Here is a 27,625-nt window from a genome sequence, read left to right on the forward strand (position 1 = left end):
CAGCCTTGAAAACTACTGAGTCAGATTGTAAATATTGATACCAACTTCCACAGTACCAATTGCAGGAGTGGGAAGGCTCCCAAAAAGACAGAGAGGCAGTTTAAAGCCTTTGTAATTCAGAAAACACCTGAATTATTTAGTAAAGTCAAAGTATCATTGAGAGTTAGAGACTGCCCTCTCACTGGGCCTCCCTGGGTAGAGTGGGTGGAGGGCAGGCTTCCCTTAGCTTCAGGGTGGGAATGGGGCTCCCCAAGTTTAGGCCTTTTTAAATATAAAGTAATCAAAGAGATTATCCTCTCTCTGAGACGGGCGGCCAAGATTCCCTCCATCCCTGGTTTCTTATAATTCACTCATTTACTTATCATATATTTATCGAATAACTACTATGTGTCAAACCCTCTGATAGAAGCTGGGACTATTGGGACAAAGGGCACAGACCTTGCCTTGAAGGAGTTTCGTGGGATGATTATAATACAGTGAATAATATTCATTGAGATTCACTGTGTATCAGGCACTCTGCTGGATGTATTTTATGTGGACTTAATTTTTCCAAAACCCTATGAGGCAGGAACTGTCATGATCCCCAATTTATAGATGAGGAAACTGAGGCACAGAGACCTAAAGTAACTTACCCAAGTATCTAGGACCCACTCATTTAAAACACTTCACCTTAAATAGTGGAATAGGCAAACTTTAAGATATATAAATATATATTTATATTTATTTTTATTGAAGCATAAGTGACTTACAAAATTATATTAGTTTCAGGTATACAACATAGTGATTTGATATCTTTATACATTACAAAATGATCACCACTGGAATAAGCAAACTTCTGTTGAGAAACTGAATATACAAATGGAAAATGGACAGACCCTGTATAAAAATAGGACCCAGACCCATAATCTACAGCATTCAGTCCAGGAAACCAATCCATTATCTACAGTAACCAGCCCTGGAAGCCAGCTTGCTATCTTTAAGCCTTGCAGGACGTCAGACCATCATCTGTCATAGCCACCAGCTCAGGAAGCCAAAAAATAATCCTGGCAACAACTGGCCCCAAACAGCTAGGATTTGATTAATAACTGACAGTTTCCCTAATTTTTGTCCCTGCTTCCAACTTAGGACCAAGCAGAGGAAGCCAATATGGGCCTCTAAGTAGTAACATAGGTCCCCCAGCTTCTAGACCCTCATCTTCAGCTTCCCCAAGCCAGCAGCCTCCCGTCAGGACACACCCGAAGCCTGTACCTTTTCCGCCATAAACTTTTCCCATCTTGCCTTTATGTCTCTGCCAACCACAGGTGATAGTGGCGAACTCTTGTTTATTTCCACACTGTAAAGGGCCAGATAGAAAATGTTTTTGGCTCTTTGCGCCATACAGTCTATCACCAACTACTCAGTCCTGCTGTTAAAAGTGTGAAGCAGGGCTTCCCTGGTGGCGCAGTGGTTGGGAGTCTGCCTGCCAGTGCAGGGGACACGGGTTCGAGCCCTGGTCTGGGAAGATCCCACATGCCGCGGAGCGGCTAGGCCCGTGCGCCACAATTACTGAGCCTGCGCGTCTGGAGCCTGTGCTCTGCAACAAGAGAAGCCATGATAGTGAGAGGCCCGCGCATCGCGATGAAGAGTGGCCCCCACTTGCCGCACCTGGAGAAAGCCGTCGCACAGAAACGAAGACCCAGCACAGCCATATATAAATAAATAAATAAAAATAAATAATTAAAAAAAAAAAGTGTAAAGCAGCCACGGACAATATGAATGGGCATAGCTGTGTTCCACTAAGACCTTATCCATAGGAACAATTTGTGAGCAGGACTCCAGTTTTGCCAGGGGGCTGATTCCGGAGACTTTAAGAGGATAGATCAGCAGGACCAAGTGGTCTCTTGGTTTTGGAGGGTGGAGTTGCATCTCTTCCTTGGAAAGGTTTACAAGAAAGATGGATTCTTGGGTGGTGGAGCTTGGACAGGGTGCTGCTCCCAGGCCTCTGTTTGCTAAACTTGGTTTTACGCTATGCTGCTCCTTTACTAAGAGTGTCACTACAAACTCCAAGCTTCCAGAAAAAGTACTGACACTTCTCTTTTGTGGACGAGGGTTTCCTTTCTGAAGCACTTTCCTATGGAAATTATGTTCCGGGACCCAATTTTCGATGCATGGAGAGAGGTGTCTTTCCACACCAACAAGCAGTTCTTGAGACACCACCTGCATGTCCTACAATTCAACTTCAATTCTGACACTATCTACCTGGAGACGGCATCAGATCCCACAGGCCCACAAGACTGCCCCCCCAACTCCCCACCCCCATCCCCAGATTATCACCAGTGTTTCTGACCGACTGGCTATAGATTGGAGGTTCCAGTGACCACCTCCTTGGACTTCGGACATCAGTTACCTGTACATCTGACTGACTGGCTATAAATCAGAGGTTCCACGACCCTCTCCTTGGGTTTAATAATTTGCTAGAGAGGCTTACAGAACTCAGAGAAGTATTTTACTTACTAGATTACTGGTTTATTATGAAAGAATACAACTCAGGAACAGACAGATGGAAGAGATGCATAACGCAAGGTACGGGGAAAAGATGTGGAGCTTCCGTGCCCTCTCCAGGTGCATCTCTCTTCTCCAATCTGCATGGGTTCACCAACCCAGAAGTGATCCAAATACCATACAGTTGGGATTTTTATGGAGGTTTCATCACATCCGAATGATCCACCAATAACTCCATTTTCAGCCCTTCTCCCTTCTCAAGAGAATGGGAGGCAGGGCTGAAAATTCCAAGCTTCTAATCATGGTTTGGTCCTTCCATCCAGGAGCCATGTAGGAGTGCACCCAGCAGGGTCTCCTCATTAGAACACAAGTCACTGCTATCACCCAGGAAATTACAAGAGTTTCAGGAGCTCTGTGTCAAAAATGGGGAACAGAGACCAACATATATTTTCTATTATCTCACACCATATGTTAGTTAATTTGGACCTGCCAGATTACAAGCTCTTTGAAGTTAAAGACTATGTTTTATTCATTTTTCTGTTCCCTACAGGGCTTACCTAGCACCAGGCAGCGCATGTAGTAGATTCTCAACAGATGCTTGTGGAAATGAGTTGAGTTGAATTAAATCATCACAATGACTTGGTAATACTGGGAGCTTAGAGATTGTTATTCCCATTGTACAGAAGATAAAACGGAGGCTCAGAGAGTTAAGTGACTGTGTTTATCTAGAGGTTTTTGCAGAGCAAGAATTTGGATCCTGTTTTTGAGCCCCTCTGCCTCTTGGGCAGGACAGACCCCTCCCCTCCTGAGCTCATTCAAGAGCCCCACGGATGGACTTCCCTGGTGGTGCAGTGGTTAAGAATCCGCCTGCCAATGCAGGGGACATGGGTTCGAGCCCTGGTCTGGGAGGATCCCACATGCCACGGAGCAACTAAGTCCGTGCGCCACAACTACTGAGCCTGTGCCACAACTACTGAAGCCTGCACGCCTAGAGCTCGTGCTCCACAACAAGAGAAGCCACCGCAATGAGAAGCCCATGCACTGCAATGAAGAGTAGCCCCCGCTTGCTGCAGCTAGAGAAAGCCCGCGTGCAGCAACGAATACCCAACGCAGCCAAAAATAAATAAATAAATAAATAAACCTCAAAAAAAAAAAAAAAAAAGAGCCCCACAGAGGCAAGCTGCTGCTGATTTTCCTTTGTCTATTTGAATTCTGTGATTTTATAATCTTCTAAACATTGAACATACCTTCCCCCGACCCCTCCCATTGCTCTGAAGTGAAACCTTGGGGGAATGAGTCATTCTGTAAAAGCCAAGATGTGTAGGTGATGGAGTCTATCCCTTTAACCCTCAGAGAGTTTTAAAAGGTTTATATAGAAATCTTCCTGACATGCACTGCTCTTGTCTGTCTTCTCCATCGCAGAACCCCAACAAGAATTTATCTCTTTGTGCTAAAACAAGGGCCTTGATTACAGACACCAGTGGCTGAGCTGTGGGATAACTCCAGATGCCCTCATGACATCAAGACATATGAAGTGGCAAATGACCTGCACTTCTTTGAGGATATATATATATACAGATGTTTCTGCCTTCCCCTCAACCAGCTCTGGGGGGCTGAGTGGGTCTCTACAAAGGGAAATGGGCTCTAAGTGAGGATCAAAAAAATGTATGAGCTTTAATGACATCTATGGTGACACTTCAGAGTCATTTAAAAAAATGTTCTGTTTCTTAGCTGTGCTCTGGGCAGGTGAGGTTGCCAGGTAGCTGAGTAATGGAGAGGTGTCTGTACAGAGGTAAGTGGTGGATCCCATTTCCAGAGGCCGGCCCTCTGAAGTGCAGTTGTTTGGAGCTGGGGAGGTGCTTGAAAGGTTGGCAGCTCAGTGACTACTGAGGGACCCTGGGCGGTCAAGTCCTAAAAGTCCATCATTAGGGCTTCATTCTTATGTTGAGCTTTCCCTCTGTCCTCCACACACTAACAAGTAATTCATTCATATTCTCATTTCTCTCCCTGTCTCCCCTGTCTCTCCCTCTCTCTCCATTTCTCAATCTCTCTTTCTCTCTTATTCTCAAAATTCTAAAGGTAAAATAACACAAAATCATAAAGGAACAAAGGGTGTACAGTAAAAAGTAAGTCCTCCTCCCATCCCTAAGCTGCAGAACTGTTCCAGGAGTGACTTGTGTCCAGTTTCTAGATGTACATGTGCTTTTATTTTTACACAAATGATAAAACATCATACGCACTGTTCGGTATCTTATTTTCATTTTCACTTTAAACAATACATATTTGAAACCAGTTCATATTGACACTGAAAGAACTTTCTTTTTCTTGTAATGGATGCAATGGTATTTCATTACATGGAAGTACTCTTGTTCATTTAACCAGCCTCCTGGTGACCTTATTCCTCCTACAGTTGCAAATGGCATTACAAATGGCATTAAAACAAATAGCCTGTGTGTGTCCAGGCACCAGTAAGAATAAGTTCTTAGAAGTGAAATTGCTGGCTAAAGGGTATGAGAACTTTAATGTTGGATAGATATTTACGCTCTCCATTTAAAAATACAGTGTGCAGTATGCTGCTGAGGTGGGCAGACAGAGCTCTGTAGGAACACAGCCTCAGGAGAATGTGTCTTCTACTAGGTGGAGACAACTACACAAACCTTCCTTTTCATGACAGTTTGGACTACTATACAATAGGCTTTCAATAAGAGTGTGGAATTCACTGAAATGATGAGTGCCAAAGAAATCCTAAGTGTTTTGTCTGTAGGAGAGGAGCAGACCAGAAATCGTCAGCTCCAGTCCCAGCCTGACCCTGACCTTCTGCCTCTAGCCCTCTTACCTGTTCCACTTGCCCCCCAAGTCTTCAATTTTCTCCATCTGCTCCCCTCTTGCCTTCACTTCCTTCCCCTCCTAGCTTAGCCCCTGGGTATCATTTCAACTGCTTAATGCCTCCAACTCTTATCATTTTCCCCTTCCATGCCACGTGCTCTTAAACACCCCAAAATTTTTACCCTCTCCCTGCCCCTTCCACTAGGTTACCCAGCAATGTTGGAGAAATCCTACCCTTGGGGAGATCAGAGATTTGAGATTGCCAGGCTCAGCTGGGACAATGGCATGGCCTCGCAGTCCTTCCACTTGTTTCTCACCAGTTCTTCCTTCCATCGTCCTCCTTCTTGTGTCTCAGTGTCTACCACGCTGACCACAGCCAGCTGGGCTCTAAGTTTCCCTCTTTCTCCTTAAGGACCCTCTCTGTTATTCCTTTTCTTGTATATCTTCAACTACTTCCCCTTTTTTCATTTTTTTTTTTTCTAGAAAACTTATTTTATGTTCACTCTTCACAGTTCACAAACCTGGCATCTAGTAGATGCTCAATAAATCTCTTTATAAAATCAAATTTATTCTGGTATAATTTACAAATGAAATGGGCATTTAAAGTATATAACTCATTGAATTTTGATAAATGCATAACCCCATGTCATCACTACCCCAATCAAGGTAGAGAACTTTATCACCCTGGAAAGTTATTCCCTGCCTCTTTGTGGTCAATCTATGACCACTCTCTCCAGGTAATTACTGATATGATTTCAATCTTTGGGCTTAGTTTTGCCTCTTTTAGACTTTCATAGAAATGGAATCATGCAATATGTCCTCTTTTGTCTCTAACTTCTTTTACTCAACATAACGTTTCTGAGATTTATCCATGTTGTCACTTGAATTAACATTTTGTTCCTTTTTAATGTTGAATAATATTCCATTTTATGGACATGCCACAGTTTTTTTTTAAATCTGTTTATCTGTTGGAGGACAGCTGGTTGTTTCCAGATTTTAGCTCATAGGAATAAAGTAGCTATGAACATTTGGTCACAAATCTGGATAAATAAGGACTTCCCTGGTGGTTCAGTAGTTAAGACTCCGTGATCCCAAAGCAGGGGGCCTGGGTTCAATCCTTGGTCAGGGAACTAGATCCTGTGTGCTGCAACTAAGAGTCCACATGCAACTAAAGATCCCGCATGTTGCAATGAAGATCCCACATGGGGCAATGAAGATCCCACGTGCTGCAACTAAGACCTGGCGCAGCTAAATAAATAAATAAATAAATTTGGATAAATTTCATTTATCTTGGGTAAATCCCTAGGAGTGGAATTGTTGGATCATAGAGTAGGTATATGTTTAACTGTATAAGAAATTTCCAAGCTGTTTTCCAAAGTGGTTATACCATTTTACATTCCCATGAGCAGTTATAAGAATTCCAGTTGCTCTACATCTTTGCTAACAAGTGTTACTGTCAGTGTTTTAAGTTTTAGTCACTCTAGTGGTGAAATGATATACATCATTTGGTTTTAATTTGCATTTCTCTGATGATTAATGATGCAACATAGCTTTTCATGTGCTTATGGCCATTTGTATATCTCTCTTTGTGAAGTGTTTGTTCAAGTTCTTTCACTATTTATTGTTTTTTAATTGATGTGTAAATTTTTATATAATCTGGATACAAATCCTTTGCAGAATATGAGTTACAAACATAGAGTAGGATCTAGACAAATCCTAGCCCATGGTTTGCCTTTTCATTTTCTTTTCTTCTTTTGTTTTTTGGCTGTGCTGTGTGGCACGTGAGTCCTAATTCCTCGACCAGCAATTGAACCCGCACTCCCTGCATTGGGAGCTCAGAGTCCCAACCACTGGACCACCAGGGAAGTTCCACCTCTTCATTTTCTTAATGGTGTCTTCTGATGAACAGGTGTTTTAAATTTTGATGAAGTCCAATTTATCAATCTTTATGGTTATTGCTTTCTGAGTTCAGTCTAAAAAATCTTTGCCTAGCTCAAGATCATGAAGAGTTTCTCCTGTGCTTTTTTCTTTCTTTTATAAATTTATTTGTTTATTTATTTATTTATTGGCTGCGTTGGGTCTTTGTTGCTGCGCGCGGGCTTTCTCTAGTTGTGGCGAGCGGGGTTACTCTTTGCTGCAGTGCGCAGGCTTCTCATTGCGGTGGCTTCTCTTGTTGCGGAGCGTGGGCTCTAGGGTGCAGGCTTCAGTAGTTGTGGCATACGGGCTCAGTAGCTGTGGCTCGTGGGCTCTAGAGCACAGGCTCAGTAGTTGTGGCTCGCGGGCTTAGTTGTTCCGCGGCATGTGGGATCTTCCCGGACCAGGGCTCGAATCCGTGTCCCCTGCATTGGCAGGTGGATTCTTAACCACTGCGCCACCAGGGAAGTCTTCCTATGCTTTCTTCTTGAAGCTTTGTATTTTAACCTTTTCTCTTTAGGACCATAAATCAGCTCAAATTAATTTTTGTGTGTGGTGGTAAATTTATTCTCCCCCATATGTTTATCCAGTTGTTTCAGTACAATACGTTGAAAAAGTTTCCTTTCCTTATTGAATTTCTTTGGATCCTTTGTCAAAAATCAATTCCTCCAATAGAGGAAGCTGCAGGGACTTTGCAGGAGGAGGGAGTTTTCTCCTGGTTCCAGTGCTTCTGTTTTTGTTTGTTTGCTCTTGTTGCATGTCTGCCAACCTCATGTCCAAAGCACACAGTTCCTCGGCAAGCTTGCAGGACTGGTTCCAGCCAAGTAACTCCTCTCTATAGTCTTCCTGATGTAGACAACATGAATCCAAGGCCTGAGGCCGCCCTACCAGCAACTGGCTCCCAGCACCTCAACTCCCTTGTGCACCCACCTACTAGCCTCAGCCCTGTACCCCAGGGGGTTGCTTCCCATGGCCCTCTTGACATGGGCACCATACAACCCAGGCCTCACACTGCCCTGCTGCTAAGTTGGCTCCTGATGCCTTGCCTCCCTCTGCATCCCCACCCACTAAACTTTGGCCCACCTCTACCCTGGAAGCAAGTGTTTTCTACTTTCCCACCAACTATAGACCAGCTCTGACCTGGGCAACCCAGAGAACTTTTCTACCCTTGAGTGGGTTGAAATTAGGTCTGGATCTCTATCTTGGGAAGAGATCTCCCTCCTAAGTTGTTTCTTCCTTGGTCCTTCTCCCTCGGCCTTAGGGTATTCTTTAGAGTGCTACCCAACGTTTTTTCCTTTATAGTTACTCTCCTGTTATAGTTAGTAATTCTTTACATGAAACATTTTCTGTTCAAATTACTCTGTGCTTTCTGTCTCCTGATTGGACCCTTGGTTTGTACATTTAATAATTCCATCATCTCTGTCACCTCGAGGTTTATTTCTATTGACTGATTTTTCTCTGAATTATGGTTCACATTTTCCTTCTTTGAATGTCTAATAATATTTTGTTGTATGTTGAACATTGTGTACGAGAGACCAGGATGATGAAGCATTTGAAAATTATGTCATATCAAAATTTTAAAGAAGTAGAGATATTTGTTCTGGAGAAGATGCAGGCAGGTTACAATGGGTATCTTTCATACTGAAGGGCAGCTGCTTCAGAGGGTAGAACTAAGGCAAGACAGGAAAGGACAGCAGCACAGGTGTCAGAAGATATATTAGGAAGAATTCTCCGTGCATCAGAACTTCTGCCTCAACATGTAGTGCTGGTGGTGAAGCAGAGGCTAGGTCACTGTTTATTGGGGATTTGTGCATGTACATAGTCAGAGGAAGGGTTCCAATGCATCTCTGTAGAGCTTTTTGGGAAAAGCACGTGTTTTGAAGTCATATTTGAGTGGGGTACTCAGTTTTACCACCCACCAGCAAATTACTTATCTGTGCCTCAGTTTCCTCATCTGTTAAAAAAAAAAAAAGTGCTACCTATCTCTAAGGGCTGTTGTAAGGAATAAAGGGGAAAGCCCTAGCATTCCAGGTCCTTACCTATGACTCTAACTGTAACCCAGCATATTGATGCTTCTACAAATATCTGCTGCTCTCATTCAGTTGTGGCTTTAGGGACCTTCAAGAATTCTTTTACTTGATGGGGTTGGTTACCTATTCCATCTCCCCTCCCCTGACTTCTTAAAACTTCATTGCCTGCCCAACCTCTTCAACATCATAGAAAAACCCCACAAAACTTCTTCACCTTAAGCTCTCACCCAACCCCTTCAATTTCAGAGAAAAATTCTTCTAAAGCTTTGTACTTCCTCTACATCCCACTTCTGCACCCCCAAAATGTGCTCTCTGTACATTTCTGTGATTGTATTTACATTCCTTCAACTTTTTAAACTATTTTTAAATTATTAAAGTAATACATGTATTATAGGCTGAATGTGTCCCCTCAAAATTCCCATGTAGAAATCCTAACCTCCAGTGTGATGGCATTAGGAGGTGGGGTCTTTAGGAGGTAATTATGTCATGAGGGTGGAGCCTTCATGAATGGGATTAGTGCCCTTAATAAAAGAGATCACAGGGGGCTGCCTTCCCCCTTCTGCCATGTGAAGGCACACCGAGAAGACAGTCATTTATGAACCAGGAAGCAGGCTTTCACCAGATGCCAAATCTGCTGGTGCCTTCATCTTGGACTTCCCAGCCTCCAGAATGGTGGGAAATAAATTTCTGTTGTTTATAAGCCATCCAGTCTAGGGTGTTCTCTTACAGCAGCTCAAACAGACTAAGATAATATGTATATAATTAAAATATCCAAGCAATGAAAAAGGGTACAAGTGAGAAGTACTACTTCTCCTCTTCCCTCACCAGCCTAATGCCATCCCAGAGATAGACATTTAAATTTTCTTATTTTTCCAAGAAATATTGTATGCATAGGCAAGTATGTGCATGTGTGCGCTCACACACACACACACACACACACACACACACACACACACACACCACATGCATATTTTTTTTCCTTTACATGATGGGACTCTGCTCTATAAACTGTTATGTGTCCAATACTTTTTCCACTTCATGGTCCTTGTACATCTCTGCAGGTGAGTAAATGAGGTAGTGCCTCATTTTCCAACAGTTGCTTGGTGTTCCTCCATACGGATGTTCCTCCCTAGCTGGACGTTTTAGTTTGGTGTGGTTTGTTGTCTTTCACCACTGAGCTAATCTGTATTTCAATAGTCTGTCTGTGTCCGTGTTTTCAACGGAGGAAAGGGCAGGGGCTGCATTTTAGTTTGAGTTTTATATCCAGCACCTGGCCCTGTCCTTGGCATGTTGTAAAAGTCATGAACTGGATTCCATTCCACAGGGTTGTTCCTAGGAAGGCCTGGCCCAAGACCCTTCCCCAAGGGGGTCACCAGCAAAGAAAGCTGGTGACCCCTGACCCTTAATCCTCGCCTCCTCCTCGTTCAGCTGGCAGGTTAATCCCTTCAGAGGCAGCCAAGCCCTCCCTCTCATCTCCTGGATCCTCCAGGATATGTGGGCTCAGAAGACCCTTCTCCCAGGGGCCACAGCCCCTCTCTGTGACCCTCAGTCGGGTTTCCCCAAGCCCCTCCTTTGGGGAACCACCGCTCACAGCCCTCTCGAGGCATCATGTCCTCTCAAGAGCCATGCCCTGCTCCTCCCAGCATTGCTCCCCAGGAGGGAGAGGCAGTTCATTTTCTCCCTGAATTCCAGCCCCTGGCACAGACAAACCCCTGGGAAGCATTTCCTGAAGCTCCCCAGGCCTTTCTCAGCATGAATATTTTACACTTCTGCAGTAAACTAGAGTGTTAGATCAAGAAGGAGTGGTCGGTGCCACACTGCTGCGTGCTGGCAAGGAGTCTGGGGTGGGGAGGTGATGGGAGAGGGTGGGGCTTCTCATTTCTTCCAATCCAAGCAGAAATGAGGTCCCTCACCCGAGCACCCAGCCTTCCCCTGCAGTGTGGATGGGCGGCTGCCCCCAGGCCAGCGGCATTCCTGCTCACTGGTCCACCCTCAGGTGCTCCAAAAGATCACCCTGGACGTCTGCTTTGTCATTTTAGTCCATGCCTCTGCTTCTGTCCCACTGGTTGAACGCGAGGGCCGCACCTCTGAGACCTCCACATCCAGCCGTTACGCTTTACAGAAGGGGAAACAAGGCCAGGGAGATAGAGGGACGGCTCAAGGTCATCCTGCACAGTGGGTGGGAATACATCTAGGGATCCTGACTCACAGGGGGCTTCATCCCATCCACTGATTTCAGCCAGAGAAGATCTGTCAACCTGCCGCTGCTGCTGGCTTACTTTCCCTTCCCTGAGCCCAGGATAACGCGCGTGGCTAGAACTTACACAAAGTGTCCTGTACTCCTGGTCCTGTTTGAAGTGCTTTACATACATTCATTTTTAAAAATAACTTAACACCCTATGAAGTATACTTTCTATTTTATAGGTGAAGAAACTGAGGACCAGAGAAGTTAAGTATTATACCCAAGATCACACTGTGACAGAGCTGAGATTCAAGGCCAGGCAACATGTCTCCAAAGTCCATGCTCTTACCTTCTGCACCATCCTTCCCCTCAGAATAACAAACTATGTTAGGCTCTGTTCTAAGAGTTTATGTGCACGGGCTCGGGGGCTACCACGGGAGACAGGCTGTGGTTGATGCCGAGGGTGAGAGGTGAAAACACCCCACACAATTGTTTTCCAGCCAGGCCCAGACATGCCTGTCCTTGAAAGCAAAAACTTCAGTGGGAGCCTTCCTCCCTAAAGATGCAAACAGTACAGCACTCTCAACAGACGCTAGAAACAGCTCTCATCTCAAAGAACCCAGCGCTTGTGTCACAGTAGTAGAAGTTAGATGCTGGTATAACAGCATTTGATGCAAGAAGACTTCCAGCCAGACAGTGATCTCTTTGGACCCATTACTTTGCATTTGCAATCAGATTGGATCACCTCCCATCCTGAGGCTCCCCAAGACTTTGAAGAGTTTTTCCAATGACCCTTACAGAAAGATACCATCTCCTGAGAAATGCAGTATTTATATACAGTGCATTGGATCTCTAGGAAACACCAGAATTATCAGTGAAAAATATATTAAATGGCTCAAGGGCTACTGTAAAGCATTTTTCTACGGCTTGACAGTAAGACTCCTAGAACCAGTTCCTATCTCTACAATGAGGTGTTCCTTTAGAGTCAATAAGAACACACAAAACCTACAAGTCATGCAGGACACATCCTGAAGCTCTTAAAAGAGAAGGGACCTGAAGATGCCTTCTGTGCTGTGGAGGTAACAATGATTGATCTTTACCCAAGAGACTCCTGGAATTTTGTCTTTGGACAGGCTGCTTTTTTTTCTTTTAAATGTATTTATTTTATCTTATTTTTGGCTGTGTTGGGTCTTCGTTGCTGTGCGTGGGCTTTCTCTAGTTGTGGCCAGCGGGGGCTACTCTTTGTTGCGGTGCGCGGGTTTCTCATCACGGTGGCTTCTCTTGTTGTGAAGCATGGGCTCTAGGCACGCGGGCTTCAGTAGTTGTGGTGCGCGGGCTCAGTAGTTGTGGCTCGCAGGCCTAGCTGCTTCACAGCATGTGGGATCTTCCCAGACCAGGGCTCGAACTCGTGTCTCCTGCCTTGGCAGGCGGATTCTTAACCACTGCGCCACCAGGGAAGCCCCTGGACAGGCCTCTTTGACAGATGGTATGGGGATATTCAGCTTTGCCAGGTATGGCAGTGATTTTATATTTCACTCTGTGAAGGCAAAGTGAAGAAGCGTTGCAGAAAATATCTTCCAAGTGGCTTTTCAGTTTTTGATAACTATTACACTTCTGAAGTGGCATTTTGTTGCTTCAGTCCTATAAGACTTTAACCCATGGGACTGGACACATATTTGGACTTTGACCTGCCTAATGCAAGGCTCCAACCACTTGGAAGAAGCTGGCCAGAGCCTCCTCAACCTTTGCCCTATCTGTTTATGCAAGTTGCAGAGTGCTATTTGCTTCAATAATACAGAAAGATACAAAGTGGATTGATGATCAATCTGCTGACACACCTGGAATTACTCTGAAACTTAGTCATGAGGATAATGGGAATTTGCTGGGAATTCCCTGGCGGTCCAGTGGTTAGGACTCCGCGCTTTCACAGCTGAGGGCCCACGGTTCAGTCCCTCGTCGGGGAACTAAGATCCTCCAAGCCGAGCAGTGCAGCCAAAAAAAAAAAAATGTGAATTTGTCAAAACCAGTGGAAGCCTTTAAAGAATGGAAAGAGTGTTCTTGTGATAAGTTATAATGGAAAAGAATCTGAAAAAGAATATATATATGCACACACACACACACACACACACACACACACACACACACATATATAACTGAATACTTTGTTCTATACTTCATAAAAAAAGAAAAAAAAAAAGAATGGAAAAAGTGAATAATAAAATGCCTTGCTGTTCTCCCAAAATAAGAACCTTCAATTAGGACTACTTAAAATAAATACTTGCACATTAAAAAAAGAGTTTATGTGCTATATTCCATTTAATCCTCATCACAGCTCTGTGAAGAAGAAAATACTCTTATTGAACACATTTTATAAGCCTCTCTGAGGCTTTGAGAGGCTGGGTACACTGATAAAGGTCACTTAACTGGTGGAGTCAGCAATGAAGGGGACCAGAATACGCCACCCAAAACATGCCACTTTGGCATAAGGATCATTTTGTGCTGAAGGCAATTTACAAAGCAGCAGATGCAGAAAAAAAGCTATCTGCCCTCCCCAACCTGGCTAAAAGCAGGATATTAATTTTCATTTGTAAAGTTGTCTCCCTCTTCCATGCCAGGAAGAGGAGGACAAATTTTGGACTCAATCACCAGAGACAACTCTAGACTCAGGCCAGACATGGCATCAAGAGGAATCTACGAAACCAAACCTTACTAAATAAAATACACTCATCTTCTGTTAGTTTCCCCTGATATATTTACCTTCCCACAGTATGCCACCCCGAAAAGCCTAAACTCCTTTTCTTTTGTCTTATCCCTTCTCTACAGATTTGTTATTCTTTGTTAAGACGCCAAATAAGCTCCAAGTTCTTTCTTGTTTTTTCCTTTCTTTTTGGTCCTGCCATGTAGCTTGTAGGATATTAGTTCCCTGACCAGGGATTGAACCCAGGCCCTAGCAGTGAAAGCTCTGAGTCCTAACCACTGGACCGCCAGGGAATTCCGAGTTCTAACCAAGTTCTAACCATCCCTTTGAGTTACTCATCACTGAGTTTCTCCCATGTATATTCACGCTGCATGCATTACTAAACTCTGTTTTTCTCTTGTTAAATTGTCTTTTGTCAGTTTGATTTCCAGGGCTTTAGCTACAGAACCTAGGAGGGTAGAGAAAAAGTTATTTTCCTCCCCTACAGGACTTAACCCAGATCCTCCCTTATACTTTAAATCATCTCTTGATTACTTATAATACCTAATACAATATAAATGTTATGTGAATAGTTGCTGGCACACAGCAAATTCAAGTTTTGCTTTTTGGAGCTTTCTGGAATTTTTTTTCCTTGAATATTTTTGGTCCCCAGTTGGTTGACTCCATGGATGTGGAACCCACAAATACTGAGGACCCACTGTACGTAATAGGCCCTTTTCCCTTCTCTTGAGCAAAGGAAATAATAATGATAATATAACAAGGAAACTGAAGGTCAAGCTATGGTCATTGAGAATGATTGTCAGGTCATTTCCTTTGCCATCATGGGAAACCACCAAGGGGGGTGGGGACCACCAACCTGTTTCTGTGAATATTGATGGTTTTGTGGTTTCTGGACATATTGAGGCCTTGGCAGCCAGCACAGCAGTATCTCAGGTGAGAGGAAGCAGAAGGGAGGTGAATTGCTACAGAAAATGGAATAATCATGGACTAATAATGTCTGAGTGATTATGCTAGTTGCACCCCACCTGTCTTACACTTTCAACATCAGCAGATCTGTCCACAGCTCCACTTTCCCAAGCAGTGGAACATGTCTCAGGCCTGAGACAGTCACCTGCCAGATCCTGTGAGGATCCTGCCCAAATCCTGCCAGAATTCAATGTCTGAGCTCTTTGCGCCCAGGAGTGCTTCAGAGAGGTTGAGATTCTCTGAAGGAGGAGTATTGCTAAAACTAGACTATGATTATCGAATCATAATTTCCTTTCTACTTTTACCTAAAATTATACATGGGTCCTACTGGGGGAGAAAATGGGCTACAAAAGGCAGTCAAAAACACGTGCACAGTAACCAATCTTTTAAAGGCACGTATATCTTAAAAAGGTAATTCCTGCAAAAATACTAATTATTTGGAACATTTCACTGCAGAGCAGCTGGGGTTTGCTAGAATAACTTACAAGTCCAAAGGAAGCAACAATGAATGGAGCTACCAAAACAGCACAGATACTCCCTGCTCCAAATCTCAAAGCAGGGGCTGTTCCCAGCCGCTCAGAACTCATTTCCTGGCTCATTTTGGAAGCGGCCAGCATTCCAGAACCTACAGGTGAATCACCCCTGATGACATTAGGGGGGTATGGGTAGGATTTGGCAAGAGGACAGAAGCTGGAGTCCAAAAGAGGTTCCAAAGAGGAATTAGCACCTTTACTAAACCAGGAAAACGGAAGGGAGGAAGCCAGGAAAATGAACAGGAAAGGGACCTAGATGCCCTCAGGAATTCTTAGTGCTGCTCTGGGGTGCAGCCTCCCACCCACCTCTCCAGCTTCCTCTCCCACTACTGAGTTTTAAGCTCCAACGACTAGCCGATTTGTAATTCCATCCCACGCCAAGCTGCGCCTTGCTTCTCTGTGTTTGCTCAAGCTGTTGCCACCGCCTGGAATGCCTTCTTTCTCCCACATCTCTTCAGCTGGCTGATTCCCACCTACCCCACAAGACCCAGCGCAGGCTGTCCTTCCTCCAGGAAACCTTCCCACCCCCGAGCCCATGCTTTGTTTCTCTGCCCTATTACCCAAGCGCAGATCACTCACTAAATTATCCACTTTGGATTACAGTTGTCTGTGGATGGATGGGTCATATCCCATGGAAAGATGTGCTCAAGCAGACCCGAGTGTCCTCATCTTTGTATCCCAGTACTTGGCACATATTAGGCACTCAATATAAGCTGGGTGAATTAATGTTGATAGAGAAGGAATAATGTAGACAAAGACATGGTGGCAGGAACTATCAATAATTCTCCTGGATGAAATGCAGCAAGGTTAGAAGTCACAATTCTGGACCACGGTGAGAGGGTCAGGCCTGGTGCACCTGCTGTGGTTACTTTCCTAAACAGAAGCTACAAGGTCACCAAATAACAATAACAATATAATAAAAGCCCCTTTATCTTCCTACATCCTCAAGCAGATAGAGCTGGAATGGACTTTTGTGTTGATCTCACTCAGGCTGTGTCATTCAGAAAGTGAGGAAGGGAGGGTCCGGGGAGGTTAAGGGAGTTGCCCTGGTCCCACAGGAAGTCAGTGATGTCAGGGAGGAAATATTCTCCTCTTCCTCTACCCATCGTAGTATGTTCATTGGCTGTGGCCTTGTAAATTAGACTGACAAAAGATAGATTCACAAGAGGAAATGAGCAGTTTATTAACACATCACTCGAGAGAAACCTCAGTGATGAGTGACTCAAAGGGGTGGTTAGAACTGGGCTTATGTTGCATCTTAACCAAAGAATAATAAATTTACAGAGGAGTGACAAGACAGAGAAAAAAAGACTTTTTGAATTTCTAGGCATGGCAAATTTGGGGAAGGTAAATATATGTGGGAGCTAATAGAAGATAAGGGCTAGTTAGTAAAATTTATTATGTCAATTCCTCTGGTGCCATCTCTGGGATGATAAAGGTCTAGAGTCATCCCCCGTGATTAACTTCCATTCTTCCTAGTAGAGGAGGGAGGAGGACATCTCTACAAATTTATGTCCTGGTTTTAGGCAAATAGTGGGAGGGCAGAGTTTTTCTTGTATCTGCTTCTTCTCAATTGCCTTGAGCTCAAACAGTCTTTATGCCAAAGTAGCATATTTCGGGGTGGCATACTCTGCTACCCATCAGTGGCAACACTGACTAAATTGCAAGTCTCCTAATTCCACAGTCCTGTACGGTGGCCCTGCTTCACTGATTTCAGGCAGCATGAATAGAGTAACTACTACCTGGGGACAAGAGACATCTATCCCATGAATGAGCACCAGAAGAAAGGAGCTGCAATTCAAAAGCCAACTCCTGTCAAGAGAGGTGGGAGTGATGACAGCCTAGGGATTTGTCGCCTCTCTGGAATTGTGTGGGAAGGCAAATGACAGAGTAGGTCAGCACTGTCCAGTAGAAATGTGATACAAGCCACAGGTATATTTTTAAATTTTCTGGTAGACACTTTTTAAAAAGTAAAAAGAAACAAGGGAATTTATTCTTAATAACATTTTAAACTCAATATATCTAAAATATCATTTCAACATGTGATCAATATAAAAAAATTGATGAGATATATAACATGTTTTTTTTTCTAAGTCTTTAAAATCTGATGTGTATTTTACATGTAGGGCACAACTCATTTTGGACTAGCCGCATTTCAAGTGCTCAGTAGACACGTGGTGAGCAGCTGAAATATTGGATAGCGTAAAAATAGTGGTAGGCCTTTCGCTGTCCTATCCAGTAATATCAGTACCACTGGCCTGATGCAGTGTCTGAAATCCCACCATGAGCCACTCTTATGGACAGAAGCATTATCTTCAGAAGGCCCCAGGTACCTGCACCTGTGCCATCTGAGAGGGATAAAATATTGATCCAGGAGACTACACCATTAGCTCCACCCACTTGGATCCATAAAATCTTGAAGGCAGAGGAAGGGCTGCTATGACTTTTTACTCCCTAGCCTCAGTTATCTAGGAAGGACAAGATCCTTAAATGAAATGCTTTACTTTTAAATTCCCTAAGCCCAATTTGTTGCTTTGAAAGCTCCATGCTCCTGGTTCAGTAAGAAATTTCCCCTGCCCTCTTAAGGCTCTCCATTAAGCAGTCTTGGACTTTTAGCCTGGACCTCTGCAGAATTACAATGACCCAAATCCCACCTTCCTTTCTGGACCCTTTTCCCCACTAACTCCCCAAATCTTATCCCATCCCCAGCCTCCGGGATCCCATTTCTCTAGAATTTTGCCAGTAAATCCCTTAAACTGGGGTCCAAACCAGTATGAGCTGAGAAGGATAACGTAGGGCTGGAGATTTGAGTTCAAGATGAAGACTAGAAAGCAGCTTCTTGAAAACACTCAGCTGTTAAAAGCAGAGCTCATTTCCTCATTACTATCTCTCTATCCCAAGAAGCAGGTTATCAAAGTTATGAGAAGGTGGGATACAGTACAGTTATTTTCATGTTGAATGAGTGGAAAATGCCTCTTGTAAACAGTTTAATTTTTCCTGAATTACCAATTATGTTAAAAAAAAAATTACCCAGAGCCAACAGTTCCAAAGTTTGGAGGTGGGCCAGTAGAATTTTAAAATATATAAAACCTTTAGGTGACCAAAGCTGTGTTAAGAAAAATGTTCCAAAACTTGGAAATAGGAAAAAGGGATTATTACTATCTTTCCTTTTAGGGTTATTCTGGGCTAATGTAGGATAAAAATCAGTTTTGTATCTAAGTTAGCAAACTTTTGTAAATATTCTTTCTTTTTTTGCCACTGTAAAGACCTCACTCTCTCCAATTCTCTTGGAACTAGCTTTAATACCTTGTTGGTTGCCTCATAAAGAGTTAAATTTTGACATGTGCTCATTTTTTTATTTGCATGAGACTCATGTTTTTAACTTTTTGAAAATTATACTTTTGGGACTTCCCTGGTGGTTCAGTGGTTAAGAATCTGCCTGCCAATGCAGGGGACACGGGTTCGATCCCTGGTCCGGGAAGATCCCACATGCCGCGGAGCAACTAAGCCTGTGAGCCACAACTACTGAGCCTGTACTCTAGAGCCCGCGAGCCACAACTACTGAGCCTGAGCGCCACAACTACTGAAGCCCGCACACCTAGAGCCTGTGCTCCGCAACAAGAGAAGCCACCGCAATGAGAAGCCTGCGCACCGCAACGAGCCCGCGTGCAGCAACAAAGACCCAATGCAGCCAAAAATAAATAAATAAAAAGAAAATTATACTTTCTCAGTAAAGTTGGCAAATTTTATTATGTCAAATAAAAATGGAAAGAGAAAATGTATACCGTTTACTATATTCATAAAAGTAAAAATATTTAATACCAAAAGGTAAGAAAGCTATAATGGGGGTTGAGGAACAATATTTAGAAGGGTGTAATCAAAGTGGTTGGCTCCTTTGAGGGTGGCTAATGAACGCAACCTGCCCCCCCTTTTTTTTTGGCTGTGCCCACGCAGCATGCAGGATCTTAGCTCCCCTGGAAGCACAGAGTCCTAACGACTGGACTGCCAGGGAATTCCCCCCAAAACACCCTTCTTTTTTTTTAAAAAAAAAAAAAACTACCTTTTTTATTAACTGCTTTGCTCAGGTAAAATTGACATACAATAATCTGCATCTGTTTAAAGTGTTCAAATTGATAAGTTTCATATGTATCCCCCTCTGAAGCTATCACCAACCCTGCCCAGAAAGCTCAGAAGGCTAAATGAATATCATCCCCAAACCTGCTGTCCCAGGCTTAATCAGTGGTGGAAGAGAGGTCTCAAAAGTGTTTGTCTCAATTACCATTAAAGTTTAATACTAAAAGACTGGTTATGATAACAATGTTCTCTAAAAACTTCAGAAGGAAAGGAGAATGTTTTGTGGGCCATTTTTCTGGGGTTTGTGTGTTGCAGTTTTAAGTTATTAGTTTTAATATCAGTACTTTTTAATGGCAATAACTTGACCAAAAATCTGTCACAGAATTTTGAGACCCATCAAAACAAAGTTTAATGAGAGAACAAAAACAAAAACAGAACAGGACATGCTATCCTAAAATATGACACCCTGGCACATTGGATATTTTAAGCTGAAGGAGTTGAAGAAAACAGCGTAAGCACCCTTCTGCCCTGAAACAGATCCTAAACACTCAGGTGAGGGTGCACTCCCTATACCGCAGTAAAGGAGCATCCTTAACCCCAAAGAAAGACAAAGCGTTGCTGAGAAGAATCCTAACACACAGGCCTTGCTAAGTTTCCCCCAGTTCCTATACTTAGTTCATACCATGTGACCTATCATATTCCCCCTCCAACTGTCCGCTCTTCCTTCCCTTGAGCCCTCTCCTCCTTCCAAAGTCTAAGGGGTGAAGAGTGGACAGAATAAAAATACTTGGATGGAACTGTTTCTTCAGGTTTTCATTTCCTTATGAAGGCTCGCATGTGACATAAAACTTATATTAAATAAATTTGTATGCTTTTCTCCTGTCTTTGTCAGTTAAAAGTTTAGACCCTGCCTGGGACCCTAAAACGGTTGAGGAAAACTTTTCCTCTCCTTCGCCATCCTCATAATCAGGATAATGAACATAGTCTTGCTTCCCTGTACCAGTAATAGACCCTCCACAAGACAGTGGTCATTTATTTTGGGGCAAACCACATAGAAGGTAGATGCTGAGAGACTTGAGTGGGGAAGAGAATCCAGAAATGGATTGGGCACAAGTCGGATAAATGTACATATTCATTCTTTAGTGAGTACCTACTGTTTACCAGGCCCTGAGCAAAATCTAGGAGGGATGCTGCGCCCCTGCTTATGCAAAACCCAGGCCCCTGGCTCAGGACGCACCAGCAGGAGGCCAGCCCTCGAGCCCTCTCCTCCTTCCAAAGTCTAAGGGAGTCAGATGTGGGGTAACTGGGACCTTTTGGATATCAGTGGTGCTGGAGGAAGAAAGCCTCTCCTGGAATCACCCTTTTTCCAATAAAAAGGCAGTTTTAATCTCAGAAATAAGATGGAGAAGGTGTGCTTATCCAGGAAAGCTGTCCACAGGGACAGCTTCCTCACTCCTGAGCAAGAGCGTTCTAATGAAAACAGAGGCAGCGGTTACTGCACACACTAATATCCCTAACAGATTCTCTTCGATTTCAAGACTAGGCCTTTGTTGCTCTGCCCCAGAGGCTAAGGTGCCGGCGTGGACATGGATGTTTGGTAGAGTCAACCGTGCATGGGCAAGTCTGGGAGGAAGGGAAGAGGATGCCAGGGTCCTGTGGGGCAAGACAGAGAGCTCATTGGGTTTTCCTGAAAACAACGGCGGAGGGAGGGGTGGAGGGAGGGGGCAGAATGAGGGAATGATTTTTGTGTAGATAATCTTCCCTGTGGAAGTTGAGCAATGCATGATATCTTGCTGGCTTGGTGTTACCTTCTTTTTGAGAGACAAAGTGAAGAGGAAATGTTTCCGTTTCTCTTTCTTGAGCACCCAAGGTGTCTTTGGTGAGAAGGACTACTGGTCCCCAGCCCCACCTCCAGATAAACCTCAAATGAGGAGGGTTACCTGTGAGCGAAGATAATAGGGTGAGAACCCAGGGTTGGGTGAATGGAGGTGGGAGGGGAGTGTTGGACATCTTGGGGGCCAGGGTAGCCGTATAATAACTAGGCAAAGGGAGGAGGCGGGCAGTCCTGGAGGCTGGAATTACAGGGAATCCAAGTGTGTGTGTATATACTGTGTGTAGATACAGTCGTCCCTCTGTATTGGTGGGAGACTGGTTCCAGGACCCCCAAGGATACCAAAATCCTCGGATGCTCAAGTTCTTTATAGAAAATGGTTTAGTATTTGCACATAACTTATGCACATCCTCCCATATTCTTTAAATCATCTCTAGATTACTTATAATACCTAGTACAACGTAAATGCTATGGAAATAGTTGCCAGGGAGTGGCAAATTCAAGTTTTGCCTTTTGGAACTTTCTGGAATTTTTTTTTTAATAAAGTATTTTATTTATTTATTAAAATTTATTTATTTATTTATTTATTTATGGCTGTGTTGGGTCTTCGTTTTCTATGTGAGGGCTTTCTCTAGTTGCGGCAAGCGGGGGCCACTCTTCATCGCGGTGCGCGGGCCTCTCACTATCGTGGCCTCTCTTGTTGTGGAGCACAGGCTCCAGATGCGCAGGCTCAGTAGTTGTGGTGCACGGGCCCAGTCGCTCCGCGGCATGTGGGATCCTCCCAGACCAGGGCTCGAACCCGTGTCCCCTGCATTGGCAGGCGGATTCTCAACCACTGCGCCACCACGGAAGCCCTTTTTTTTTTTTTAATGGAATTTTTTTTCCAAATATTTTGATCTGTGGTTTGTTGAATCTGTGGATGTGGAACACTCAGATACAGAGGGCTGACTGTATTTAACTGTAAATAGGATCAAGAGGATGTCTGTGAAGGGATCCAGAATATATCACTGTGAAGAGTTTTTTTTTTCCCTCTGAACTCCCCTTATTTGCCTAAAAGCAGAGTCTCTCAAAAGAATTCAGTTGTCATAAATCCCCTCCTCTGTAAGTTTTATGATCAGGGAAGATTGGTTCCTATCACCAGATATCACCGGGATAAGAAGTCACCTAAACACACATTGTCACAGAACTATCATTATCTCCCATCTATTCTCTTGAGGGCGCATTTATCTTTCCTAAAAGTCATTTATTTTCCCATCAGTACCTTTTCTCCCCATACTCTTGCCTATTAAGATGGTACATAAGCCCCAAATTCTAACTGCCACTTTGAGTCACATTTTTCTGTGAACTCCCACATACATACATGAATAAAAATGTCTTTTTTCTTCCTAATCTGTCGTTTGTTAGTTTAACTCACAGGCCCCTAAGGATTGAACCTAAGAGGGATAGAGGAAAAATTTTCCCTCTTCTTCTTGCAAAACTATAGTACCCTGTCACCAATCAGGATACTGATGCTGACATGGTCAAGAAGCAGAACAATCCCATCACCATAAGAATCCCTCATCTTGCCCTTTTACACCTATTTCCCTCCCCTCTCTCTAACTCGCTCACCCAGACCCCTAGAATGTTCTTTTTTTTTTTTTTAACATCTTTATTGGAGTATAATTGCTTTACAGTGGTGTGTTAGTTTCTGCTTTATAACAAAGTGAATCAGTTATACATATACATATGTTCCCATATCTCTTCCCTCTTGCATCTCCCTCCCTCCCACCCTCCCTATCCCACCCCTCTAGGTGATCACAAAGCACCGAGCTTAGAATGTTCTTTTAATCGGCCTTACCAACTTACTTCTTCCCTCATTAATTAAAGAGTTGAACAAAATCTTTGGTACATGTCCATTTTATATTTGAATGAATCTTGTTTTTAATTCTTTAAATCTTATTTTGAGAGTTGCTTTGACACTGGGAAGACTCGAAGTTTTGAAGCTGGGTCTTAAACACCTTTGGGATTATTTCCCCTCTTCAATGGCCCCCTTTCTTCCTAAGCATACTCAAGTCTGCCCCATCATCGACCTGCGAGCTCTAGTTCAACTTCTTCCAGGAACTCGACTTATCTGACCCCTCCCTCCAGCCCAGTGGTCACAGCTCATAGACTACAGTTCAGATGGCGCTCATCCCAGCCTGGACATTTGTCAACTCACCTCCCTACACAAACACATCTGTAGAGTGAGATTCTCTTCTGTGACTTATCACAAACTGCCTCTTAGTACAGTTCTTCAGGGAATAGGTACCTAGGGAGCTGGGCCTGAGCCCTGTCCTCTATCCCTGCTCCTCCCCAGCACTGAGGCCTTGCCTGGAGAGGGCTTAACACAAAAGAGGCTCTGATAGTAGTATTTCTGGAGCAGGGAGGTGGAAAAACTGTGAGTTTCCCAATGCCCTCAAAATACACATCAGAGATGGCCAGCCTGGAGCAGGCACAGGACCTGATCCAGATTACCTGCCCTAGAGAGAGAATCTGCCTGTGGATAAAGGGCTCCCACTGCAGAAGGAAGATTTCAAGGAGATCATCCAGCACATGCCTCTTCCCTGGGATTTTCCCCTTCATAGTCTACGGTTAAGTCAAAGTCACGTACAATGTGAGGTCACTGAGGGGCAGAGAAGCCATGGGGAAGCTGAGAGCAGGGGGATGGTGCAGGCTCTTGCAGTTCCCGTGGCCCCCTGGGAGATGACAGGGAAAGCTTTGGTTCTGTTGTGGCCCAGGGCAGGCCACCCCAAAATATGCCTCAGTGGCATATTGATTATTCTGCACTAAAGTTGTTTAAAAAACAGCCAATACAAGAAGAACAGGGACTTCCCTGGTGGCGCAGTGGTTAGGAATCTGCCTGCCAATGCAGGGGACACGGGTTCGAGCCCTGGTCCGGGAAGATCCCACATGCCGCGCAGAGCAACTAAGCCTGCGCACCACAACTAGTGAGCCTGCACTCTAGAGCCCACGAGCCACAACTACTGAGCCCACGTGCCACAACAACTGAAGCCCGCGCACCTAGAGCCTGTGCTCCGCAACAAAGAGAAGCCACTGCAATGAGAAGCCTGCGTACCGCAACGAGGAGTAGCCCCTGCTCGCCACAACTAGGGAAAGCCCACCCACAGCAATGAAGACCCAACACAGCCAAAAAAAGAAGAAGAAAAAAAAAAAAGAACACTAACCCTCCTCTCTCTCTCCCTGGAAGTAGGAAATACCTCTCTCATATGAAAGGTGCACTCCCTGCACCTGAAGGTAGAAGGATATATTGGGCCAAGAAGCCCTTGTGTGTCTGTTAGCATAACTGATGCTATCTGGGGCCTGGATGGCTCGTCCTGTCCTTCTGCTGACTCTGCTCAGGACTGTACAGTAAATCACTTATCTGTACCAAGGGCTTTGTAGTTAATAGATATTGTTTAACAATCATTAGGACCACGTGGCCTCTATGCTCTTTTTGTCCCCAAACAATAATGAAGATCTTTGCTGATGTATTGCCGGTACTCATGAGGTTAGTTACCCATTCATAAATCTTGACTTAGGAATGCACATCCTGTTTCCAAGCCTGTACCCCCATACCCTAAGTTAACTATAAAAGTGTCCCTATGGCCCCGCGGCAGTGCGGAGTGCAGCTGCGGATGCTTCTGTACTGTCATCTACCCGACCCCGCCCTCTAAGTTACCCTACAATAAATTGATCCACTGAGGATACGGAGCTGCCTGCCTCGTTTTTTCGGTCTCAAGATGCCTTCTTATTTCGGTGGGCACTTTTCATTTCCTCTGTCTTCCAACAGCCTGGATAAACAAACCTTGTAACTTTAATTTACTACCCCAAGCCCCAACTGTTCAGATTCTTCACTAATTAAGCACCAAAACCTACGTTTCTTTGTCAACTCCTTACAAAGTTATTGTATTTTTTGTCTAAAAAGTATAAAAGCTGCCTGCTTCGGCCACTTCTTAGGTCCTATTTCTATGAGACCTCCGTGCACATGAATTAAAATGTGTTTCTTTTTCTCCTGTTAATCTGTCTTGTGTTGATTTTATTATTAGTCCAGCCACAGGAACTCAAGAGGGGCAGAGGGGGAAATTTCCCCCTCCCTGATGGTTCCTAGCTTCCCTGTTCGGGGCCCATGAGGATTTCCTGGCTGCATGCTTTCTAGTCCCATGATGCCTGTGAGATTGACAGCTCTCTCCTTATAGGGAACCACCATGCACTTACCATTCGGAGTAGGCTTCTGTCTCCTAAAGAGTAAACATGTCTTATATGCCTTGCTCATCTAGAACACAGCTGTCTGGTGTCTATGAGAGCTTCCCTAACTGTTCCAAACTCACAGACCTAAGGTAACTAGATGGTTTGGGGTGGTGGGCGTGGCAGATTCTGGTCCAGAATGATCATTCCGTGCCTGCTTGCAACCTTGACTGCTCCTGAATCGACTCCACCTGGAATTCTGAGCAAGTTGGAGAGAGAATAATGGACAGAGGCAACACCCTGAAGAAGGTCAGGGAGGGAAAGAGAGGCTTCTGTGTTGGGAGGGTTTAAAATTAATCGCAATTGTCAAGAAATGCTGAACTCAGGGCTGTGGTAAATGGAGACTGTCCCTCATAGGTCCAATTTCAGTCTCTTTTGAAACAAATATGATCTGTTCTATGAGCATAAGGTGCAAATACAATGATACCTTTTGATTTTCGAATTAGTCTTCCCAGCTCTCACTTGCCCTTATCAGTGGAAAGTCCATTATCTTCCTCTAGAGGCTTCTCTCTCTCAAATTATTACAAATGCTACTTGGGGTTTGCTGTTGAAGGCAGGCCTGCCCATACCAACAGAGAACTAAGCTTGTCCACGGACTCAGGCCCACACCTCTGCTGGCCTTTGCAGGGTCCCACACCTGGCCTCCCGGGTCAGGCTCTCTCCATTACAGAATCTCCCTAACGAATCTCTTCATGGTTCCTGGAGCGCATCACTGCACTGGTGCGGCTGGGTCCAGAGGGCCTTCCAGCCTCAGTCTCCGTGGGTCCTGTTGACCCTCATGGAGACCTTGGGGTTCCTTGCAGTCTGTAGACTTTGGTCTACGGTCACATCAGACGGTAGGAGTTAGGGTACTACCACCTTCCCTACCAGAATGCCCTGGGGCTCCTTATGCAAATTATCTCCTATTTCTCTGCATACAAAAGGTGAGAGGAGCCAATCAAGAGTGCCAGAGAGGCCTAGAAGTTTCACATTTATATAACAAAGGGAGTCAATGAAGTGGCTTCACAGAACAGTTCCAAGGTGGTTTTGATGACCCTACACAGAGAAGAGGTTGTAATTTAAAAAAAATAATTTTTCTAAAATCATTAAAAAAATTTTTTTTAATAAATTTATTTATTTTATTTATTTTTGGCTGCATTGGGTCTTCGTTGCTGTGCGCAGGCTTTCTCTAGTTGCGGGGAGTGGAGGCTACTCTTCGTTGTGGTGCACGGGCTTCTCATTGTGGTGGCTTCTCTTGTTGCAGAGCACACACTCTAGGCATGCGGGCTTCAGTAGTTGTGGCGCAACGGGTTAGTTGTTCCGCAGCATGTGGGATCTTCCCAGACCAGGCCTCGAACCCGTGTTCCCTGCATTGGCAGGCAGATTCTTAACCACTGCGCCACCAGGGAAGCCCTTGAGATAGTTTTATGTATAGTCATAAGTAATATGGAGAGATCCCATGAGATATCCACGTGTACTTTATCCAGTTTCCACCAATGGTAACACCCTGCAAAGCTCTGATACAATATCACACCCAGGATACTGATACTGGTACAGTCAAGAGGCAGAATAGTTCTATCCATCACCACAAGGATCTCACTTGTTGCCCTTCTATAGCCACGCCCACACTCATCCACACCCTTGTCTCCTGGCTACCAATAATCTCTTCTCTGTCTATATAATTTTGTCATTTTGAATGTTATCTTGGGGATTGGCTTTTTCCAACCAGCATCATTCCCTGGAGATTCGTCCAAGCTGTTGTGTGTATTAACAGTCTGTTCCTTTTTATCACAAAGTATTAGTCCATGGTGTGGATATACCAGTTTGTTTAAACATTCACATTTTAAA

General features: G+C 44.2%; 1 protein-coding gene and 1 pseudogene across 4 annotated transcripts in view; one reads left to right on the top strand and one right to left on the bottom strand.

The window, feature by feature from the left end:
• LOC309644222 (uncharacterized protein) overlaps nucleotides 1–27,625 on the bottom strand; it is a 175,712-nt gene that overhangs the window by 18,574 nt on the left and 129,513 nt on the right. The window lies entirely within an intron of this gene.
• On the top strand, nucleotides 1,417–19,792 carry LOC309644208 (archaemetzincin-2-like; annotated as a pseudogene). The gene is made up of 2 exons (XR_014268624.1): nucleotides 1,417–12,566; nucleotides 12,904–19,792. The product of XR_014268624.1 is annotated as an archaemetzincin-2-like (transcript).

The sequence above is a fragment of the Balaenoptera physalus genome, assembly GCF_965194825.1.
Source record: "Balaenoptera physalus genome assembly, chromosome: 15".
Classification (NCBI taxonomy): domain Eukaryota; kingdom Metazoa; phylum Chordata; class Mammalia; order Artiodactyla; family Balaenopteridae; genus Balaenoptera; species Balaenoptera physalus.